Source organism: Callospermophilus lateralis, chromosome 12, assembly GCF_048772815.1.
Source record: "Callospermophilus lateralis isolate mCalLat2 chromosome 12, mCalLat2.hap1, whole genome shotgun sequence".
In the NCBI taxonomy this organism is placed as follows: Eukaryota; Metazoa; Chordata; class Mammalia; order Rodentia; family Sciuridae; genus Callospermophilus; species Callospermophilus lateralis.
Genome location: NC_135316.1, coordinates 78,187,257 through 78,212,473, shown reverse-complemented (window position 1 = coordinate 78,212,473; position 25,217 = coordinate 78,187,257).

The following is a 25,217-nucleotide window of genomic DNA, read 5'->3' as shown; positions in this document are numbered from 1 at the left end:
AAAGCTGATGTTATTTGCCCCAAAACTCCCACCATAATACAAAACATTTAAAATATTGAATTATTTAATTTATTTTAGGGTGATCATGGCTTAAGCTTGAATACAGACATAGATTCATATTCAAGCCCTATCCTCTAAGAATTAGGTAGCTTTGGGCTTTCCTTTTTCGTGACTTTCATCTGTGAAATTAAGAATAATAACATCATTTTATGTTATACATCTGCTTTGGTGGTTAGATGAATAGCATAATGCTGGTCCACTGTGAACTATTAATAACTTTTAGGTGTTATTACTATAATATTCTCATTACAAGAAATTTGGAAGATATAAAAAATAAAGATAAAATGTTAAAAGTTCCATGGCATGACCAGCACAGTTCCATCCTTAGAATCCTGTCTAAGACAGCAGGGACCATTTCCAAGACCCATGCGTGCATGCTTGCCTTCCTTGTGCCCTTCTTAGCTGTACCCTCTGATGGATGCTGTTTCCTCTCGCAGCTCTGGCCCCCAGTGTGCTTCTGAGGGATAGCCAGAAGGCAGGACGCCCTGATCAGGAAACCCACAGGCTTTTTCAGCAAAGAATGAGTTTAAAGTTGGCCAAGACATTCATATTCTTGGAACCCCTTCCAGCTCTGATATCCTATTATTCTGTCTCCTCATCCATCAATAACTTTGCAGTAGAAAAATCAACTTGTGTCCTGGTCAAATAAGTCCCCTGGCATTTGCAGACTAAACATGACTTTGATGGATGGAATCTCTCACTAAGATGCCAGGCACCTAGCTAGAAGCATTGTATGTATATTTGCTTTGGCTTCAAGTACGCACTGCGGGGATTAGTCACTTTTTAAACCTTTTGTTAAGCATTAGTATGGACACATTTTAATGACTAAAAAGGCAAAGCTCTTTACACCTGATTCCTACCTCTTTTGACAAGATTTTCAGTGCCTTAACCTATTTTTCTAGAGATATTAAAGATTATCCTAAATAACTATAGTTTAATTTATATTCTATAAATAAAATATCCTTCCCATTCCTATCTTCAGCTATCCCTGTATTACATATGCTGGTAACCTGCAAATCATTAATTTAAATAATTGCTTGTATAAAATTTTAGATTTTGGACTTGTCACTAGACAGTAATTCCAAGAGAATATAACTATGTCTGTTCATTTTCTTCAGAGCACACAATAGTACCTGGCACATAGTTTAGAGGCAATAAATATTATTCCTTTCAGTATGTAGAGTCCCCTATGCTCGGGATACAAAGAAGCATAAGAAATAGCATTTGTCCTCCAGGAACCCACAGTAAAGTGAGAAAACCAATCAGCATTTCAATAGACAAATCATAGGGATCCTAAATACATGGAAGGAGGGATAGGTAAAACTGGCAGGTAGAAGCATACCAGCAACTCGGGAGGCCAAGGCAGGAGGATCCCAAGTTGGAGGCCAGCCACAGAAACTTAGCAAGACCCTGTTTCAAAATTTAAAAAATGAAAAAGGACTGGAGATGTAGCTGAGTGGTAAAGGGCTCCTGACTTCAATATCAGGAGTACAGGGAGGGCTTTTGCGGGTGGTAAAATCAGAGTTAATTGTTTGTTGCAAATTGAAGTAAGTTAGCTTAGTCCTGCACAACTCCTGGATAAATGTAGCTGACTACAAAGCCTGAGGCAGAGAGCTTTAGCCACTCCCCATCCCAAATCTTGCTACCAGGTTATAAAGAAAGCAAGCTTCAGACTGTCTTCAACCACAGTCTATTTAACAAAACACCCATTAGCAAAGCAGGCACAAAGCATTCATGCAAATGTCCCATAAGGTCAGTGAAGTTCTGAAAGCTCCATTTCAGGAAGACAGGACAGCCTTCCTGAAGCAGAATTTTATGCCTTTTTGTCTGCACTCGTGCACCATTCACTCAAAATCCATCTTAAGCCACTATGATAAGGTAATTCTAGGGCACCATGCCTAAGAACACAGATTACAAAGTTAGCTGGATACTTACAGGCTCTTTAGGCTGGGACAGATCTGCCTGAAGTTAATTCCTTCAGTGTCAACACTGAGAGCTCGTTTCCAATAGTCATGATGGTAATTAGTCACTAGCTTTCCCAACCCTCAGCATTACTATAGTTGTGTTGCTTATGGATGAACACGCAGTTAACAGTGTGCTTCTAGGAGCTTCCCCAGGGAGAGTGCTGCTTGCTGCCCTTGGAATGGCATTTTGATGTTAAGTCGGCTCACATGTTGGTTTATGCTGTAATTCATTCCCGCAGTTTAAGCGTAAACTAACACACACACTATACCACTTTGATAAACTGGGGCATTTTAAAGTGGATTAGTATGGAACGATCTGTCAAGGATAGTGTTAAAAAACAAAACAACAACAACAAAAATAATAATAATAACAGGAGCTTCCTGGGGTTGGTGAAGGCAGTGTCTTCTAAGGAGAAGGAACAGTTTGAAGTGACTCAGATCATCCAGGCCCATTTCCACCTCCTACCTCAGAGCCTTTCACCTGTTCTTCCCTTTACCTGGGATGCTCTTGGGTCTCAGGATTCCCTCCCTCACTTCTTATTTCAATCAGGTTTCTGCTTAAAAAAAGAAAAAAAGGCTCACACAGAAGTTTTACTGACCAATTCTATCTAAAACTTCACTCACCACCATCACTCTATTCTCTTATCTGTTTGTGGTTTTCTTTCTTTTTTTTTTTTTTTTTAAAGAGAGAGTGAGCGAGGAGAGAGAGAGAGAGAAAGAGAGAATTTTAATATTTATTTTTTAGTTATCGGCGGATACAACATCTTTGTATGTGGTGCTGAGGATCGAACCCGGGCCGCACGCATGCCAGGCGAGTGCGCCACCGCTTGAGCCACATCCTCAGCCCCATGTTTGTGGTTTTCTTCATAAAACTTTTCCTGCCTAAAATTATTACATAAGTTTGAAAGTGTTTTTCCTATCATCCTCTCTTCATTAGTCAGCTTTCTATCACTCTAATGAAATTCCCAAGATGATTAATTTATAGAGAGAAAAAGTTTATTTTGTCTCCTGGTTTTGAAGTTTCCAGTTATGTTTCCAGCTATGGTTTCCAGTTGGCTCCATAGCTTTTGGACCTGTAGCAAGGCAGCACTTCATGGTGGGAGCATATAGAAGAGCAAAAGTGCTTATCTCACGGCCAGGAAGCAAAAACATAGGAAGAGGAGGAGACTGGGATCCTACAATCCCCTTTGAGGGCACACCTCCAATGAACTAAAGACCACCTACTAGACCTCACGTCTGAAAAGTTCTACCATCTTTCATAATGCCAACCTAGGATCCCAGCCTTTAACATCTGAGCCTTTGGGGAGATAGTCAAGATCCAAACTCTAGCATTCTTCAGTATAAACTCCATGATAGAGGGACTTCACCTGAATCCCCTTTTCCCCCAAGGTTGGAACAGGCCCTGGCACATAATAAGCACTTAATAAAGAAATCTATGCATGTGTCGTCTCTGAATATGTTCATAGAGAGATGTCTAGGATGATGAACACCTAACGTTACTGACTACCTTGAAATAAAATATTTATGCCAAGCGTGGTGGTGCATGCCTGTAATCCCAGTAGCTCGGGAATCTAAGGCAAAAGGATATGAAGTTCAAAGCCAACCTTAGCAAAAGCGAGTTGCTAAGCAACTCAGTGAAACCCTGTCTCTAAATAAAATACAAAATAGGGCTGGGGATATGGCTTAGTGGTCTAATGCCCCTGAGTTCAATCCCAGGTAACCCCCCCCAAAAAAAATAAATAAATAAAATAAAATATTTATTACCTTAAATCTAATATAGTGCATCACTGAATGCAATATTTTAAAAATGTTTTGGAAGTCCCTTTTTCTTGTGGCTTTAAATTGATATGAAGGACTTTTGTTTTCGGAGAGTTCTAATAGAAGTCTAGGGAGTCACATTTTTATTGTTTTAAAGATATTTTCTCGTTAAACCATATGGCTGTGCCTTGTCATTAATTAGACATTAACAAAAGAACCATCACATTCAACCAAGAGCTGTACCTAGCAAGACCAATATCCTACACTACAGCCTCCAGCTGTTCATGCAGAAAGGTCTTGGATTGGAAACTGACCCACACTGGAAGGAAATGGAAAGCTGAGAGCAGGACAGACTGCCTTGAAACTCTGGTTGCCACTTGGCAAGATCTTTAACTTGGTAATAATTTCAGAACGATATTCATAATGTAGACATTAAGGGAATTTCTAACATCTAACATAGACTCCAGTGGGCCTACCTCATAGGCTCATTAAGCTTTTATTGGCTCAGGGAAAGAAAAAAGAATAAACTAATACAGAGACTCCAGCCCACTTGTTTCACAGAGGGAGAGAAAAGCCTCAGAGATGTCAACACCTGCCCCAAATCAAACAGCTGGACTAGAACAAATTGAAATGATTTCCTTAACAAATTGAAATGATTTCCTCCATTCTGAAAATTCCTTATACTTTAATTTTAAAATCCCCAATACAATTTTAAATCCATTATTTAATTTTTTAAAAAGATGTTTTGCCACTGTGATGGTTAATTTTCATCTAAGCTTTGGTGCCCCATTATAGGGTCCAACACCAATCTAGATGCTGCTGTGAAGGCATTACTTAGATTTGATTAACGTTTACATTATTGCATTGAGTGAAGCAGTCTACTCTCCACCAGTTGGGGAGAGATGCATCTAATCGGTTGAAGACCTTAAAAGACTGAGGTCCCTTGAGGAGAAAGGAGTTCTATCTCCAAATGTATTCAGATTTAAGATTACAGATCAACTTGCTGAAACTTCCAGCCTGCCTGTTCCATGGTTTTGGGATTTACCAGTTCCCACATTCATGTGAGCCAGTTCCTTAAAATAAGGTGCTCTCTCTTCCCACACCCTCTCCTCCTCTCATTCTTTATATGTGTGTATATGCACACCCTATGCTTCTGTTTCTCTGTAGAACCTAGACTAATGCTACTCCTTACTTATTAATATATAAATAACATTTAAAAGCTATTGGGCTGCTTAATGCTCTTGGCTAACTTTAATCCTTTTTTTCCTAACTTTTAAAAAAATTGTGGTTTTATTCTTTTCCCAACTCTACGCAGAAAACAAAATGGAACCAACTTCATTATTGGCTCTGTTTCCCTTGGCACCCTCCTCTCCAAAGGATAGGCACCTTCCTCTCCAAACCCTTATGCCAAGCCCCTTTATGAGTGATGGGACAGACCCAGCAGCTCTCTGGGCAGTAGGAGGAATGTAGGGGTCATTTTAATTCTGAAGTGGAAAAGAGAAAAACGAGGTTGTTCATGTTGGGGGATGATATCTCTGAACATACACACTTGGGAGTGGTCTTGAAAGAGGGAGCCACATAGTTTCCTGGACTGGCAGCTCTAGCTCTGAGAACTTTTGTCTGTGAAGAGGGTCCTACTGTCCTGATATCTGTACAGACTCTCTTTATCCATCTTTTAAGGACTCTGGACTTCTTCTTGCTGGAAAAAATTTCTCTAGGGACCATCTCAACCCCAAATCAGACTTAAAATCTCTCACTAAAATCCTTCTCTCTTAGTACATCAGCAACTGAAATAGGTGAACTCAGGCTGAATATTCAATTTGATGAATTCAAATCTGTATTTCGAGATTTTCACAAATGACAATCCATACCCATGAAGCATGTTTTCACAGCATCAAACCAGAGGTAAAAATTACTGTACTCAGTGAAGCTCATCCTTAGGCCTGAGTTATTCCCTTGCAAATTCCTCATTATTGTAACATAGGAGCATTCAGCTCAAGTAGAAGCTATTGGAAAGCAGCCCACTGGCATGAACTAAATTTTTCTTTTTTTCCATCGATTGTTTGGCAGATATAGTGTCTACGAGTTCTGCCAACCCCCTACAAAGCTAACTATCCCCATGCCTCAGACTTGCAGACGGTTATCCATCTTGAAGACTATTTATAGTAAGTTTCTGAAGTAAGTCCATGATAGTTCTTCACACATCAATCTTCCATCAACACCCCTCTCCCAAGAGGCTACCCACAAAAGTGCCCTCTTAGCCCAAGAAGGCTAATTTAGACCAAGGGTGAAGTAAGAAAATAGAAAACTATTTCCCTTAGCAAAGTAGCTTTCTCTCCTCACTACTCCAAGCATGTCAGAGTGACTGATAGTTGCTAAATCCTAATAAGCAAGTCAATTTATCTTAAATCCTGAAGCAACTAGCCACCTGGATTATCGGGTTAAACTCCAGAGAGCAATCTTTTTTCGAGGATCAAACATGCAGTGATCTACAGTCTTGCCACGGCTCACAAAGTTCCAGTGAAAGCTAGGACTGGCACATCCAAAAAAGCAACGAGAGTGAGACCAGAGTTAACCACTTCTGATGGCTACCATTCCAATTCTGAGTGTGCTCTGCTAACCCTGAGACTGTGCCTACCTACAGCACTCCATGTTCAGACGCCTCGTGCCAACATCTAACTCTGATGGCATATGATTTTACTTCCAGCTTATTGTGCTCCTTTTAGAAAATGTCTTTAAATCTGCATGGATGTTTCCAGCCATTATTTGTTTCTAATTGTTTGTTAGGTGTGTTATATGTACTTCTTCATAGGAGAAATATAATAGACTAGAAGTTTTAGCTGTGATGAAGCAGGAAAATCAGAGAGCCTTGGTTCTTACAGACACTTCTACAATAAAAGGGTCATTTGTTACACAGGGTTTAAAATTGAGCTTTTATTATTTTGGCTCATAAGACAAGGTCACCCTCAATGAAAAAAATGTCAATGCATTGACACCAAGTAACTGCCTAACCCTTGCATCATTCAGGGCTCAACCAGAGAAGCAGAACCACTAGGACTTCATGCGCTATGAGATTTATTGCAAGGAATTGACTTGTGCATTTATTGGGGGGTGGGGGGGGGAGAGCTGAGCAAGTCTGAGATCTGTAGGCTCCAGTCAGCAAGGGTAGGCTGGAAATGTTGGGCATAGAGAAGCCAATGAATTTCTTCTTCTTAAGGGAAGCCTCAACTTTGCTCCTTTATCTATTCCACTGATTGAATCAGGCTCACCAGGATAATCTAGGAGAATCTCCCTATCTCAAGGTTAGCTGATTAACAAACTATTCCATCTGCAAACTTTATTCTCCTTTGCTGGGCAAATTAGCAGATTGCAAGATAGTGAGAATTATTATTATTATTAGTATTAGTATTTGGCACTGGTGATTGAACTCAGCGGCCCTCGACCGTGAACCACATCCCCAGCCCTATTTTGTATTTTATTTAGAGACAGGGTCTCACTGAGTTGCTCAGGGCCTCACTTTTTGTTGAGACTGGCTTTGAACTTAGGATCCTTCTGCTTAAGCCTCTGGAGCCACTGTGAACCACCGCGCCTAGCAAGATAGTGAGCATTTTTTAGGGTTATCACTCGGCCTATGACACATTCCTCTACTAATTTCTCTTCTTGAGATAAAAAGCTTCCCGCACAGGTCAAAATATTAGAGGTTGGGGGTTTAGCTTAGTGACAGAGCACTTGCTTAGCTTATGACAGGCCCTAAGTTTGGTCCTCAGCCCTGAGGGCAAAAAGGATCATCTACTAGAAGAAAATGTAGGCTCAACACTCCAACATATGGGCTCAGGGAACTGATTTTCTCAACAAGACTCCTAAAATGCAAGAAGTAAAATCAATGATCAAAAATCAATAATCAAAAAAATCAATGATCAAAAAATCAATAATCAAAACATGGTTTGGCTTCGAACTAAAAGGCTTCTTCACAACAAAGGTGATAATTAAGAGTGTGAAGAGAGAGCTTACAGCATGGGAGAAAGTCTTTGCCGCCTGCACTTCAGATAGAGCATCAATTTCCAGGATATATATAATGAACTCAAAAAACTTAACACAAAGTAAAGAAATAATCCAGTCAGAGGAAGTCAACAGACACTTCACAGACGAACAAATATGAATGGTCAGCAAGTATAGGAAGAATACTCAATATCTGTGGTACTTAGGGAAATGTAAATTAAAAGTACACCCAGATTCCACCTCACTCCTGTCAGAATTGCAATTATCAAGAATACAAGCAACAATAAATGTTAGTGAGGATGTGGGGAAAAAGAGACACTCATGCATTGCTGGTGGGACTGCAAATTGGTGCGACCACTCTGGAAAGCAGTATGGAGATTACTCAGAAAACTAGGAGTGGAACTACCAAGACCCAGTTATCCCACTCCTCAGCACGTGCTCAAAGGATTTAAAATCAGCATACCACAGTGATGTATTCACACCAATGTTTATAGCAGTGCAATTCATAATAGCTAATCCATGAAACCAACCTAGGTGCCCTTCAACAGATGAATGGATAAAGAGAATGTGGTATATATAATGGAATACTACTCAGCCCTAAATAAGAATAACTTTATGACATTTTCCAGTAAATGGGTGGATCTGGAGACTCTCGTGCTATATGAAATAAGCCAGTCCCCAAAAGCCAAAGGTTGAATATTTTCTCTGATATGTAGAAGCTAACTCACCATAAGGGGGTAGAGGGGAAGAATTGAAGCTCAATAGATTAGACATAGGGGAATGAAGGAAAGGAGAGGAGATAGAAAAAGGAAAGATCATAGAATGAATTTGATGTTATTTTCCTATGAACATGTGTGAAAACATCCCAGTGAATCCCACCATCATGTACATCTACAGGAATAGAGTCCTAACTAGAATAAGATATATTCCATTCTTGTATAATTATGTTAAAATGGATTCTACAGTTATATATAACTAGAGGGAACCAATAAAAAGTTTTTTAAAAGAATAATACCTCCTGCCCCTACTGTCTTTTCTCAAATAGTCCCTGGTAAGATCTATAAACCTTTTTTTTCCCCAAAAAATCCCTATCGAAGGTACCACAGAGAACTCACTACCTCTTGTGACTCAGGGCACTTGGATATGAGAACATTTATCAGAATTTTCTCCACCCATACTTATCCTGTACAAATTATTACTTCTAATCTCCTGAGGAAATATTTTACATAGTTATTCTGTTCTGCACACAGACAGCATTTAAGAAAAAACAGATTGGATGTTGGTAGAGGGTTGAGAAATGTGTATCCGGGTGAGGAGGTGGTAACAGTATTTTTTTTATTTGGACAGTGTGGGTTGCAAATCTTTCTGCATAAACCTCAAAAATAATAATTTTCCAAGAATAATAAAGATGAAATCATATACTATGCAAAGCATGCTTTTAAATGGTGGAAATGCCATGTCTACTCCATTAAAAAAAAAAAGGAGTAGCATTTTTAGAGTATAAAAGTAACTGCTAAGGATGTAATCTAATTACACTTATTTTTTTCCTCCTCAATAGTTCTTCAACTGGACTTTCTGGTAATTCAGAGCAGAGTTTTCTCCAGAGCTTCAAACTATTTCTAATGCTCCACATTCTAAGGTAGCAACCTTATTTTAACACAGAGCAACTTATAAGTAATTAATCTTTACATTTTTAAACTAATGAAAATGATTTTTGATTTCCAAAGAGCAGCAGAAACAAAGTATAGCACATATTTCAAAATAACTATGCCCATTAATGTCCCTGGAAGTTTTTCTCTCTTAGCAAACTCACCTTCCTCTATAGATAAGAAAAGTGAGGCGAAGAACCCTTTGGGCTACAGCAGAGCTAGGATGTAAATGTGGCTTTCCCAAATCCGAATTCAGAGTTCTTCTGTGTGCTGTTATTTTATGCAAGGTATTTACTACTGTTCCTATCATCTTTCAGACCCTGGACCACTGAGCCGTGAGTTTGGAGGTGGCCTTGGGATGGCAATGTGTATTTTTGCTGAGCAATCTGTCGTCTGGGATTCTGTGATCGGGGCACCCATTTCAAGGCAATGAGCCACCCTCACCTGTTGGGAGCTATCTGTGGGCTGTGTATGGACTGTTGCCCATAGTAGCCTCCTGAGGGGGTAAGTCTGACATTGGGAACTTCCCGTGGCACCCCCACAGGGATAGACCACCTAATGCAGGTGAACTCCCCCTGCCCCCACAAGCTCTGCCAAAGATCCCACACAGCATCTGAGATGGGTAGGGCCTGCCAAGATGCCAATCAACATGCTGACTGCAAGACATCACGAAGCAAGACTCTGCCCTTGAAACCTTATCCCTGCCTTTGATGGACCCCTTAAATAAGCCACTGGAGCATCTTTTCTTCGTCTACTTCCAGCTCTGGTGTGGACTGGATGTATCAGGAGCTCTGATTTTGTAAATACATTTCTATTTGTGTTTTGTTCTTCACTAATTATTTTAGACTTTAAGTTTTTAGGTGACTTACACCCTCCTCGGCAGGAAGAAGAACCCCCCAATGAGACACTGGCCATCCCTGTTAATCACCCTTTTATTTAACTAACTCTGTAAGTCCAGAACTTTAAGATGCATCAGAGAAAACTAGGAAAACCAACATATTGCTCCTTCCTAGCTTTCATACTTGGTCACGTCATTCCCTGTAAACTCTCAGGTTCAATCCCAGGTCCTTAGACACCCCCGCAAAGCCCCCCATGTGGCCCCTGCTGACCACTTCATTGTCTTCTTTCACTCCTTCCTGCCCTGCACACAACCCGAGTTGCATGGCCAAGCCTTGCTCCGTCACGTCTCTTGGCACATCATACTCAGTGCCTGAAGGAGCCTTCCCACCACCTGTTCACTGAGGTTTCAAGTGTCTGCTGAATTGTCTCCCAGCCTTTCCTGACCAATCTCCAGCTGCCTCAGTTCATCTCCCTTGGGACCCCAAGGCATCCAGTCCTTAACCACAGTGTACAGACTTTTCTCTGTCTTCTTCAGGAAGGTGGTAGCGTCTTTCTATTCCTGGTACCCAGCAGAGTGCATGGCATATAATAGACCCATGATACATAGCATGGAATAAATTAATGAAAAGAGTAACGAACAAAGGAGCTGCATGTCTGTCCCTCACCCAGGCCATGAGCTACAGGGTCCACTAAGTTGTCACATTTCTACCTACTTCCCAACGCTCTCTGAGGAACAATTGGAGACCCGATGGGAGTGGCAGATGTTCCATATACGAGATGGTGCATCCAGAGCTCTGGATTTTGTGTTTAGCTGTAGCTTGCAGGTGGCCTTCAATATTACCAGTGACTCAAAAGATACTGAGGACATGAGGGGTTAGACTCCATGACTCAGGGAACTTACAGTAGTCTGGGTAGCAGATAAAGCACAAGTTATGATTGAAGCCATCCATAGAATACTGAGAGTGATCAATTTACAGATGGTCTTTAGTAAGCTTACATTGGGAAAAGAGAAATATCAGTATTTAGATCTTTTTAAGACATATTCTATAGCACTTAAAGTGTTCTTAACAATACTTCTGGCACTAAATGTCCTACATCTAACAATTATCCAACCCTCCAGACACCTGCTGGTGTTCAACAATTTAATTTGGTCACTAATTACCCAGAGTCAGCAAAAACCCACAGGCTCCAGGCTCAGTCCCACCAGACTTCTTCCTCTTGGGAGGCCAGTCATGAATATCAGGTTACAAGGTGGAGGTTTCAATGTTCGCCTTGGGTTCAACAATATTCTAGAACAGATTACAGCTCCGGAAAAGACTTTAATATGATTACTATTTATTATAAAGAAAATAACTCAAGAAGAGATGCATAGAGAGGGAAAAGAGGGAAGGGGCTCAGAGCTTTCATGCCATCCCCAGGAATACCATGCTTACAATCCAAAGGCTCTTCAAACCCCTCATTTAGGAGTTTTTATGGAGATTTAATTATGTAGGCATGAGTGATTAAATTGTTGTTCACTGATGATTAAACCATGTCCAGACAAATCCTCTCGCCTGAGGTTTGAGATTAGGGGTAAGACGAAAAGGTGCAACCCTCTAATCATGCCTTGCTCTTTCTTGCCACCAGCTCAGAACCTGAAGCTATCTAAGGGCTACCAGTCATCTCATTACCAAACAAAAGGCACATTCTTAGGACTCCAGAAATTCCAAGGGTTCCAGGAGCTGAGTGCCAAAAACCAAGGGAAAAGACAAAATGTGTATTTTTTATTATATCACAGAATCTTAGAAACATCTTTAAAGTAAGTTATTCAAAAGAATCACCACTATGTAATATAGAATTACAGAGTTGAATGGAGTTGCCCTAAAATCATTTTTTAAAAAAATGTTTCTATTCGTGCATTGTAGTTTCCTTTGCACATAATCATAAATGCATGGGGTATAATTTGCTCCATTCCATTCCCCAGTACTTCCTCTTTCCCTCCCTTCCTGCCTCCCTTATTCCCCATTTCTACTCTACTTGTCTTCCTTCTATTTATTTTCTAAAATTGGCGCTTTATAGATATACATAAAGGAGGAACTCACCATGGTATATTTATAGAAGCACACAGGATAATTTGGCCTATTTCATCCTACATTTCCTCCCTTTTCCCATCCCTCCTCCCTCCCCGACAGGCCCCTCCCTCTACCCCACTGATCTCCTTCTATTTTCATGGACCTGCCCCTCTCCTTTTCCCCCATTAACTCTGCTCTAGCTCCCAAATATGAGAGAAAACATTAAACCCCTGACTTTCCGAGTCGGGCTTCTTTCACTTAGCATGATGTCCTCCTGACATTTACCACCAAATGTCATAATTTCATTCTTCTTTATGGCTGAGTAAAAACTAATTGTGTGTGCATTATACATCCTATTTACCATTCATCTGTTGATGGGAGCCTGGGCTGTTTCCATAACCTGACTATTGTGAATTGTGTTGCTATAAACATTGATGTGCCTGTATCACTATGGTGTGCTAATTTGAGTTCCTTTGGATCAATACCAAGGAGCAGGATAGCTGGGTCATATGGTGGTTCTGTTTCTGATTTTTTGAGCACTCTTTTTATGGTCCTCACAAACACAGTGCTGGTCCTTACAGGTTTTCCTTATCAGTCACATTTAGTCAGCCCCTTGCTTTCTCTAGCCTAACTCATGTAAAAAAAAAAGAGTCTGCCTTTCTTTTCTTTTTATTCTTCCTCATGGAGTGGAAGACAGAAAAATAGAGGAGGAAGAGACAGATTTGTTTTGTGATTAATATAAGAGTAAAATCAATCCTTCCGTCACCTAATTTGATAGTTGACTCTTTTCATCAGTAGCACCGATTCCTGTTGTAAACACAAGCAATTGTTTACAGCTTTTGTTCTTCATCTTGGCATGCAGGTGACAGCGGAGCCCAATAACAAATCCCAGAAAGGCTCTTCTAAAAGATTAGAAGTCTAGATGGTTACTGCCTGACCAATACAAATTAGGAAATTTAATCTTCCTGTTTTCTTCCTCCTCTTATTCATCTGTCTGCTCCTGAAGGAGCCTTTAATTCATTCATGATTTTTAAATGTATTTATTGGGTGCTTGCTATAAGTCAGACTCTATTGGTTGTAGGTTTTAGTGCTGAATATTTTAATCACAATATAACCCAAGTAAATGTAAAATTACAACCTGAAAAAAGACTACAAAAGAGAAATACATAGTTGTGTCAAATAGTTACAGCTGTTAATAAATAACAACAACAAAATCTCAGTTCTGTTACTGAATGAATTGTATGTAGCCTGATCAAACTGGGGAGCATAAAGTACATTTTTTCCCTTTTCCTTCTTCTATCTATTTCTTAGGCAGGCAAGTGGCCCAATCCAAGAGTTGGGATCCAAGCAGAGTCCCTTGGCCAGGCTGCTGGTAACATTCTGATCTAACATTCTGTTAGGTCACCAGGGCATGACTGATCTATCATATGATGAGATATCATAGAATGAAATATGTGTGTATTTTACTGAAAAAAATAAAAGTTTTACCTGCTAGTATACCTGGTACATTTGGATACTATATATTTGACTATCCATACTCTAACTATTCATATTTCCCTCATCAATAAAAATCAAAGGCATGAATTAAGCCTTCTTCTGCTTCATTTTTTCTTATAGAATACTCTATTGCCCACTCAAGGGTATATTATTTGAATTTCTTGGCAAAGAATTTTTCATAATGTAAACTATATTTGGTGTGATGTATAATTTAATGATTAATATGTTCTATGATGTATTCTGTGATCTAGAATAGGGGTTTTGAAAGTAAAATGGACAACATTAAGAATAATGTACAAACTAGAAATGACCTGGGAAAACTGGACATCTGATCATCCTCGGTACATCTAGGTAGAATTGAGCCACATAAGACAAAATGTGGTTCTGTGTGTATAATTAGGAAGATGACATCCAATACAGGTTCTTATGCATGAAACCTGGAGGCATACTTTCATCTAAGAATGACAAAAGCTGACAAAGAACTGGTTGTTAGTGACTTAGAATAAAGAATGCCTTCTGTGGAATGCAGGAATCTAACAAAGGAGGGGGTCATGGCTTGCAGCAGAAAGGTACCGACCCTGATGTTGGATAGACTGGTGTGCACAGCTCAGTACACACCCCAGACACATTGCATTACCATCCTAAGGCTCCATTTCCTCTTTAGCAACTCATAGGCTTGTTGTGAAGATTTGACGAAATAATACCTAATGCAGAGGAAAAGACTCAAAAAAGTTACTGTATGCAATAAACAAAAAAGAAAATAAAGTGAATTATGAAACCAATTGCTTATTGCTAAGAAACTGGTAATAACCCTTGAGTTAAGAGGCCAAGAGAATAGTCTCTAGTTTGGTCTCATTCTCCTCATCCATTGCCCATTCTCCCCATCCCATGAACATCTGTTTTTTTGACATCCACCTTTTGCTTCACAGGCCTTTTTATAAATCCCACGAAATGCCTAATCCTTGAATTGTGTGTGTTCCTCCTAGATGCTGCTCTCTGAATCTTCCTGAATTGCCATCTCTAGAGAACTCTTCTTCCTTCCAATAGGCCCTCTAGAATGCTGGTTCCCCCATGACACCTTTGGGTGGGCACTATTGCCCTCTCTGCTGAGATCAGGATTTGACACAAAGTAGAACTACAAAGAAGTTTTCAAATGTATGTCAAAGAGCATAGGTTTAGGCTTAGAGCAGCTCCTGTAAGTGGGTCTCCTAACACAGCTCCATATCTCCTGAAAGCATTAAATATGCTCGAGTGACGAGTGACACAAGCACAGAGACAGTGCTGTTTAATCATTTCCTGTTTCTATTTTTAGGTCTTGATTATACCAACCCCTAGTATTGTTAACTATTTAGCCTCAGGTTTGGGGAGGGACCCAGATATCTACTAGGATTTCCACTAGAGTCACCAAGTTACTCAATTTCCATTGCTCTCTCCACAGTGATATTCCAAATCTATTCAACAGACCACTGCCTTCCACCATGCACCCACTTTCAAGGTCAGATGGAACTGGGAAATGCTATACTCTATAGTACCTTTGAAGGGATTCATAAATCATTCACGTATTAAAAACCTAAGGCAAAAGAAATAAGTTTAGCTTTGACTCTCCAAAGCATATGAGTACTTGACCCCAGGATCCTTTAGTCATTAATGACTATTAACAACCAAGGTGCTAGCAGGCCCAGAAACACTTTTGGAAAATGCGGCTCCAGAGGATATAGTTGTATTCTTATTTGTTTTGGATATTGTTTCTTAAGACATTCTGCGTTTGAAGACACCACACAGAGGTGATCTGCTTTATTCATCTTGGAATGCATATAAGATCAATAAATTCAGCTCCCAAGTAGTTTACATGGTTACCTGATAAATATGAAGCACATGCAAATTACCCCAGAGTCTTAGAGTATTAGACCTATTGTAAAAGATATCAAGCCTTGGGTGAGCAATTAAGTAGTTTAATAAAATTTGAAAACAGAATGGACAGCACAAGGCTACCAACTAGAATTTAATTCATCTATAATACCATTATTTCTATGCAACTAATAAGTATGAGATAAAAATATGTGTTTCTGGGCACAGTGGTGCACACCTGTAATCCCAGTGGCTCAGGAGGCTGAGGTAGGAAGTTCAAGACCAGACTCAGCAACTTAGCAAGGCCCTTGGCAACTTAGTGAGACCCCCTCTCAAAATAAAAACTAAAAAGCACAGATATGGCTCAATGATTAAGCCACATCATTGAGCTTAATCATTGCAATACCTGGTACCAAAAAAAGAAAAAAATATAGAGAGTGAAATACACAGATCTTCAGTGTATTGCTTAATGAATTTTGATAAAAATACTCATAACTAAGTTATATTCAGTTTTTTTCTTCTCTTTCTTCACCTTTTCCTGTCCACCCTCATTCATATCCTATCTCTTCCATTGAGCTCTTTTCCAATTACTATCAAGGAACAACTAAAAATAATTTAGTATGCAAGAGTAAAGGGAAGACAGAAAAGAACCTGGTAAACTTGTGGTACATTTTACTTCAACTATTGTAAAACCCACGACAACATTCCTTATCTACCTTTTTAATGACTAAGATGGTCTCATTTTCTGTATATTGTGTGTACCTGTGTCTTAAGTGAAAATATCTTCCTATCAATTTTATTTTTCTATTCTCCATGCAGATAGATATCATTTCACTCATCTATATCTCCTGTTATTACAATTTATGACTTGGGAAACACCAACTTTACTAATAATATACGTAAGAATCATTTCAGAATACCACTTTCTTTATTTGTTGGCTTAATTCTTTCACTGATGTCGAGCTCTCCCGATACATTCTGTGAAGAGCTCAAAGATCCTTGTTCAATAATTGCATTAATGCTCTCTTTTTATTAGTCAGAACCTAGCCCATATACAAGTTAGGCACCTTTGTTTTGTTGAGGTCATCTAGTGTCTCTTTAGAATATACAGATTTTTAAATTTTAAAAATCGTAGTTTATTAGGAGATCCACTGAGCCTCATGTAATTAATTCTTCGTGGCTTATTGAAAATCTAACTAACTCAGTTTTGAAGAATCAAATACTCTGATTTTACCTTTACTATAAGAACAAATTATATATTTTAACAATTAGGACCACAGAATTTAAATTTAATAATTAATATCAAGTTTAAACAGAATTAATAACAAAAAAGGTAAAAAGAATTCATGAATGAAACAAGCAGAATTTTAAAACACCAGTGAATGTTAAACATTTGGTTAACTAATCTGACTCCTTTGCCAAAAGTCTGATAGATTGTAAAGATCTGTCATTACTGTAATTTATGGTATTTCTGGAAATGAAATTGTGTCAGGTCCTTATTTTATTTAATGATCTGACAAAAGTAATAGTCAAACAGAATTTTTCCTGATGAATTGAAAGAACACAAGGATATCGAATATTCTTGTCCCTGTATTACTGATACTTAACTCCAGAATAAGAAATAAGAGCTGCTTGCCTAGATAATGTTCAAAAGAAGGTACAGGAGTTGGGCAATCACTAGGTTGCATCTGTTTACAGTGCTACATCTGGGTACTACAATGAGATAAGAAATCCTTAAAGTGGGAATTTACTCAAGGCTTCTCTAGATGTAGCAATGAAATCGATCAAATGAGACAAAATTCCCCCCACATTTCCAATAAGTGTATGAGAAGATAATTGCCAGAATCGTGAGATGGAAAATGGCTTTATTTTACAAAGTTCCTTTCATGGTTTGGATATGAGCTGTCCCCCCAAAGACCCTGTGTTAATGAAGGAATACTCAGAGGTGAAATGATTGGATTGTGGGAGCTGTAACCTAATCAGTCCATCCTAGTTTGAATGGGTTGACTGGGTGGTCACTGTGGGTAGGTGGGTCATGGCTGGCAGAGGTGGGTCATTAGGGGCCCTGGAAGGGTTTGTCATTCCTGAGGCCCCTTCTCCTGCCTCGCTGCTTCCAGGCCAGTCATGAGTGGAGCAGCACTTGTCTACCATGCCCATCCACCATGAAGTTCTGCTTCCCCCTGGGCTCAGAGGAATGAAGTCGACGGTAGACTGAACGTCTGAAACCATAGTCCAAAAATACTTTTCCTCCCCTAAGGAGCTTTTGTTGTGGATTATTGTCACAGCAAATAAAAGATGACTAGCTTTATGGAACATTTCAAGGACACAACAGCTGCCACTTCCATCCTGGGTGGAACTACACAGCACAAATTAAGTGTATGAATCCAAAGAACATTTTTAGCATATTAGAAACTTATTTTTTACATTTATTTTTAATGAACAGATAACAAATATATCTATTTATGGGGCCCAGTGTCACATTTTAGTACAAATACACATTGTGTAATGGTAACTCAGGATATGTAGGTTAGTCATCATCTCAAATCTTCATTTCTTTGTGATGAGAACATTCCAAATTCTCTATTTTAGCTATCTTGATTTATGCAATACAATATTGTTAACTATCATCACCCTTCTGAGCAGTAGAACACCAAAACTTATTCCTTCCATTGAGCAGTACCTTATTACCTATTAAGCCATCTCTCCTCTTGCCCTCACCCACCCTCCTTAGCCTCTGGTAACCACAATTCTACACTTTACTTCTGTGAAATTAACTTTTTAATATTCCACATGTGGATGAAATTATGTACTATTTGTCTTTCTGTGCCTGGTTTATTTCACTTAGTATTATGATCTCCAGTTCCAACCCTGTTACCACAAATATGTCCTGAATTTAACAATGCACTTGAGTGGATTGCAGGTGGGATTGCTTAAGCTATCAGTTTGGACAAACTATGGCTCCCCTGGAGAGACCCTAAAGCCTCTCAGTCCACAGAGTATTGCCTGAATTAAGAAAGTATTCAAATTTCCTTTTCCATAACACAGGGATGAAGGTAATTGAAGTAGGTGTCTCAGAACCAAGCTGCCTGATTTCACTGTGATCTATATCAACTGTTGGAGTTTAACATGGTTGGCTTGCTGATTCTTTCAGACAGAGTTAATTAACAAATAGTCATATTAAGTAATGCCAGGGTGTCCTGAATCACATGAAAATGTCTTTAATGTATAGACTTTAAAAGTTTACTAAGTCCTTTCACACTTCTCATTTATTCCCTTCTCAATAGATCAACATGACCATCAGTGGACACCAATGAGAGGTATCATCACTCACTCGATGGCATAGGATCAGGTCTTGATCCATAATGACCTGGCCTCTGTTGACCTTCCTAACATCATTTTCTGCTCTTTGTGTATATCTGTTCTTATGGTTTGGATTTGAAACATCCCCCAAAAGCTCATGTGTTGAGGGCTTGGTCCTCCATACAGCAATGTACAGAGGTGGGGCTTTGGGGAAGTGACTGGCTCATAAGAACTTGAATCTCACCAGTGGATTAATTCACTGATGGATTTTTAGCCGAATGGACCACTGGAAGGTGGTGGAAACTGTAGAAAGAAGGATCTACTTGAAGGGAATGAGTCTTTAGGGGCATGCCCTCGGGAACTGTATCTTGTCTCTGACTCCTTCCTCCCTTTCTTTCTGCTTCCTGGTCACCATAAGGTAAGCAGATTTGTTCTACTACACTCTTCTGCTATGATATACTGCCTCATCCCAGGCCCAGAAATAATGGAACCAGCCAACTGTGGACTGAAATCCCTAAACTGTGAGCCCAAATAAATTTTTCCTCCTGTAATTTATTTTTCTCAGGTATTTTGTTACAGTGACAAAAACATGCCTGACATTCCCGTTTACCAGTACTACCACACTGCTTGAGGTTTCTTCAATGGACCCTCTTCTTTATAATTTTTCTTCTATGCATCCCTGATAGCAAGTACAGTGTTTGTCTGGTTTTACCATTCATTCCAAATCCTAGTACAGAGCCTTCCTTGTACACGTTAGGTATTCAACAAGTATCTGCTGAAGAAATCTATGAAGAACTGCTTAAAATACACTCCTTTTCCCAGTCCTTCCAAACCTAATACTCTTTCTTAAATTTCCCCCATGTCTAATTGGATATTCTGCTCTGTGCTTAAATCTAGCCTAGCACTGAGGACACTGTGACTCTATGATGTCATTAACTGACTTATGTCTCCTCTCAGCCTGGTCTATGACAGCCTGTAGGCAAAGACTCTATCTCGTTCACATTTGTATTTCCAGCACTTAAAGACAGTCTACCAAAGAGGAGGCTCATAAAGATAGTTGTGAAAGCAACCTGGGTCCCAGCAAATGCTCTTCTATTAGTAACCCTCTACTGGTGAAATTCCTGAAACTTCAGGCTCCTGATCCCTAGTCTTTAGATGAATTCTAGATAGTGAAGAGGGGTGGGAGGGCAAGGGAGGGGGCAGGGAATTAGCAAGGACAGTGGAATGTGATGGACATCAATATACAAAGTACATGAATGAAGAATTGGGTGTCAACATACTTTATATACAAACAGAGATATGAAAAATTGTGGCATATATGTGTATTAAGAATTGTAATGCGTGCAAATGATGTGATTCTGCAATCTGTATATGGGGTAAAAATGGGAGCGCATATCCCACTTGAATCAAAGTGTGAAATATGATATATCAAGAACTATGTAATGTTTTGAACAACCTACAATAAAAATTAATTAAAAAAAAAAAAGAATTGTAATGCAAAAAAACCCAAAGTCCATGTATAAAGGCATAAATTGGCGTGAACATACTTTATATACAGATATGAAAAATTGTGCTCTATATGTGTAATAAGAATTGTAATGCATTCTGCTGTTGTCGTGTATTTAAAAATAATAATAAAATCAATTTTAAAAGGTGTGTGTGTGGGGGGTCCCAGAACAAGTCACAGGTGCCACAGGATGAACATTATTCAGCTTTTCTTTCCTTTCAATGTCATTTGTCCCCCCTCTGCTCTGACGGACACTATTGCCGAGTACTTTGTAAATGCACATCTTCTGGGCCTGGCCCTGTTCCCAATAATTTTTTTTATAATAATTTATACCATGGTGTTGATTTTGTCTTAACCAATCTTCCTGCCATCTTGGCACAGACTTGGAACTCTTCCACATCTCATCCACCCTTAGGTCTCGGCAATGGAGAAACCGCTAGAGATGTTGCTCCTTTATTTGGCTTGTTCTCGGCTTATTCAGACCTGTTTTCTATGGGAACTTAAAGAACCTCCCCACGGTGCTGGGCTTCAGGTGTTATTTCATTAAAATCCACGTGCCCCCTTCTTGTTCTCGGGACCTGAGGAGAGCAACTGCCTCCTGCTCCCCTGAGGATACATTTCCATAAAAGTTTTGCTGCCTGAGGAATTAAGTGGCAGTCCCTGTGCTCTTAGGATTGTAGCCCTGTGGACAACTCATCAATGCATTCAATCACTGCCTCTCCCAGGAGACCCGTCTGTCCCCCTATGAAGGGAGCCCTGTCAATCTTTCGACTGGTTGTCACTGACCTGTATACACAGACCTGACTTCAGCACAAAGCCAGCTTAAGTCCTCACTCCAGGACCCCTGGTAAAATAAAAAGGAAATTTATATCCAAAAATACTCAGCCGGTTATTGCTTCATGATTACTAATTATGGCATTGTTAAAATTTGGAAAAGGACTCAAAAATTTCTGGGACAATAGCTGTCATATACAATTTCACTCCCCAGAAGTAATTAATTTCACAGATATTCAACTGGGTGATTGTCAACTTTATACATGCATAATAACGTGTGGCATAGCTTTGAAACTGCGTTTTGTGTTCACCTAGTGTGCTGCAGAATAAAAGATGATTTAAGCCACTTCCACCTGTCTCCACTAACAGCTTTCATCTCTGGAGTCTTTTCATCTTATTCTTATCTCTTCCTCCCACTCTGTACATTTTAAATATGAAATTCTGTGTTTCCAAAGAAGTTTCTAACACAACTATAAATTAGCTGTACTGTGACTATGTGATAGTTAAAAAGAAAAAAAAAGCAAGTGTAAGTATATTTTCTAACATAAGACGTTACCAAAAGCAGGCAAATCAAATGCATGAAGGTAAATGACAAGTCCTTCAGTGCCAATATGGAGCTCCTATGTGGGTCTCTGTGTGAAGATGAATCTTTCGATTCCCATCTTCCCTGAAAACAATGTGAAGAACAACAAAGAACAGGATGATTGAGTGCCGGAATGATACTCCTGATGTCCTCCGCTGGACATGGCCAGCCTCCTGCATCCATTTTCAGGTGCACCAGAACTTCCTAGGTCTCCCCTTCACCACCAGCACAGCTACCTACACCACTTGAGCTGGTCAGCCACACGTGGTCAGCAAAGTGTAATTTGCTCTGTTAACTTGGTAATGTTTTAGGCAAAATTTGGACAGGCAAACCAGATCAGCAGACAGATGCACAAGGAATCTGAAAGCCCAAGTATCTTATGCTTCCAGTGATTCAAAATTCCTGAGTAGTCTTTCTCTGCTAGATTGGGGTTAGGAGTAAACAGAAAAGAACACATAACTAACTTATGAGGTTTTCTAGCAATGGCTAACAAATCATTATTTTAGTCAACACCTACTTTATCTGGGTCTAAATTGACTCATCTATCAAATGGGCTGTGATATACTGTTTCTTTAACTTTGTGAAAAATGGCAACTGAGGAGGAAATGTGTGAACTACATAGAGTGTGACAGAAAAAAAAAAAAAAGTGTGCCAACAGACTTCACTTTGGAGCCAGGCATGATGGCACGTGCCTGTAATCTCAGTGGCAGGAGGACCACACGTTTGAGATCAGTCTCAGCGATTTAGCAAGGCCCTAAGCTACTTGGTGAGAACCTGTGTCAAACAAAAAATATAAAAATATAAAAGGCTGGGGATGTGGCTCAGTGGCAAAAATGCCCCTGATTTTAATCCTTTGTACCTAAAAAGAAAGAAATTAAACTTCATTTTGGATATAAAATATCTGCTGCAGCCCCTATCTTCCCAAGAAAAAGAATAATAGAAATTAACAATTGTGTTTTATGAAAGACCTCTATTGTAATCACAGCAATTGAATGTTTTGTATGAACTAGAAAATTAACCTCAATTACTACATTATGTGAACAATATGCTTTGTGATTAGGAGTGGGTGAAGGGCTTCTAAAATCTTTCCAAACGATCCACACACTTTATTATTTGAGTGAGAGTATATGCAATAAATAAGAAAATGTCACCAGACATCAATTAGAATGGCTAACATCTAAAACCCCAACAATAACATTTGCTGGCAAGGTTGCAGAGTAGTAGGAATGCTCTTTCATGGTTCATAGAAATGCAAATAGTACAGCCACTTTGGAATACAGTTCATCAGCTGATTATTAAGCTAAACATAGTTTTATCATATGATCTAGCAATCATGGTCCTTGGCATTTATATAACTGATGTGAAAACTTAAGTCCACATAATGTTGCATGCACACAAAACTTCCTGTGTATATAGTAGTTCTACTTGTAACTTTCCAAACCTGGAAGAAACAAAAAAAAAAAAAATTCTTCAATCAATGAATGGACAAATTGTGTTTTTTTTTTTCCATAAAATGTAATAATATTCAACAATAAAAAATAGCTCTCAGGCCAAAAATACACAGATGAATCTTAACTGTATATTGATAAGTGAAAAAATTCCATTTGAAAATTCTCTATACCATAGTATTCCAAATATATGACATTCTGGAAAAGGCAAAATTATAGAAACAACAAAAGGTCAGTGATTGCCAGGAGTTTGCGGGATGGAAGAAGGGTCCACTGAGTGAAGCACAGGATGTTTTTAAGATGGCAAAAGTGCCCTGAATGATACTATAATGGTGGATATATGATATTATGCACTTGTCCAATTTCATAGAACTTTACAGCAAAGGAGTGAATCTTACGTATGAAAAATTTTAAGAATCATTTAAGAAGTCAGAGATTCCCAAATGAAACACAGCATGTTTCAACTTTATTGCAAATGTTTGAAACAACCTCTCTAAGGGAATGTGGTTTTAACAGTTGTGTGGTTCAATGAGCAGACTATGCATGCATACTAGAAATGAACATGTGAATGAATGACATATGATGAGAGCCAGGTTTCTCACTGTTGGAATGGGAGGTTGCAGATATGCAAAGAAAAAATGGCTAGAATGTTCTATGTGGTGATGGTTTAGAGTTGGAAACAAGATGAACTCATGGTTTAGCTCAATATGGTTATGGAAATATTACATGTAAATAAGTACTATACATACATGTGAATAGTATACACAGGACCTAGAAGCAGCAAAACTCCCAGATTAAATAACATGCTTAGCTCACAGGTCTTGATTTTTAATACCATTTTCTCAAGAACCAGGGTTCTTTGGAGAAATGAGTAATTCCAGGTCCTGGACAGGAAATGTATAAGATAGGCTTGGAGCGACTTATAATGACAGAAAAGCTAAAAACAAATAAGATTCAACAAATCAAAAAAGCCTGTGATGATGGGACTATGCCAAAGGGACGTAAGAGCCAAGAGCCACATAAAATCCTATGTATTTTGGATTTTAAATGTCCCCCAAAGCCTATGTACTAAAGGCTTAGTCCACAGTTTAGTGCTATTAGAGGGAAGTGGAGGTGGCAGAAACTTTAAAAAGTAGGGGCTATCGATGAGTTCACAATGATATAAATTAGTGAATAATCAAACAAATAAAGAATGGGAAAGAAAAAGTTGCAGACCAATTCCAAATAAATTATTAGTTATTCTGCCCTTAAAGAGGGGGAAGCTTTACTTTCTACTCAAGTGCAGGCGGTGCACAGTGACTTTCTTCACAGGAGTAGATAGGACAGGAGAACAAAAGGTTAACTTCACAGATGAGAAACTCAGCCACCACCCACTGTGGTCAGGTGATCAAAGCTGACATTAAGAATGATAAGTCATGTGGATAGTATTCATCCTCCATAAGATCTGAGGAGCATTATAAAGATTGAGGTGGATTATTTTCATGGTCTTCTTCCTTAAATTCTATAGCCACAGTCTAATCTATTTTTAAAAGTCAAGCAATCCCCTTTGAAGGGCAGTGGTACAAAATATCTAACTAGTGTCCCCTCAGAACTGTCAGATCATAAAAACAAGGAAAGTCTGACAAATTGTCACATCCAATAGGAACCCAAGGAGACATAGTTACTCAATGCAAAGTAACATCCTAAATATGATCCTGGAACTGAAAAGCAACATTAGGTAAAAACTAAGGAAAGTGAATAAGTATTGCTACAGTTTGGACCTGATGTGTCCCCCAAAGATCTATGTGTGATAGGATTATTTCCAACCTTAATAGTATTAGGAGGTGGTGGAAACCTCAGAAAGTGGGTCCTATCAGGAGGTATCTTCCAGTCCTGGGAGTAGGGGTGCCCTCAAAGGGAATTATAGGAACTCAGTCTTCTTCTCTCTCATGAGCCATGA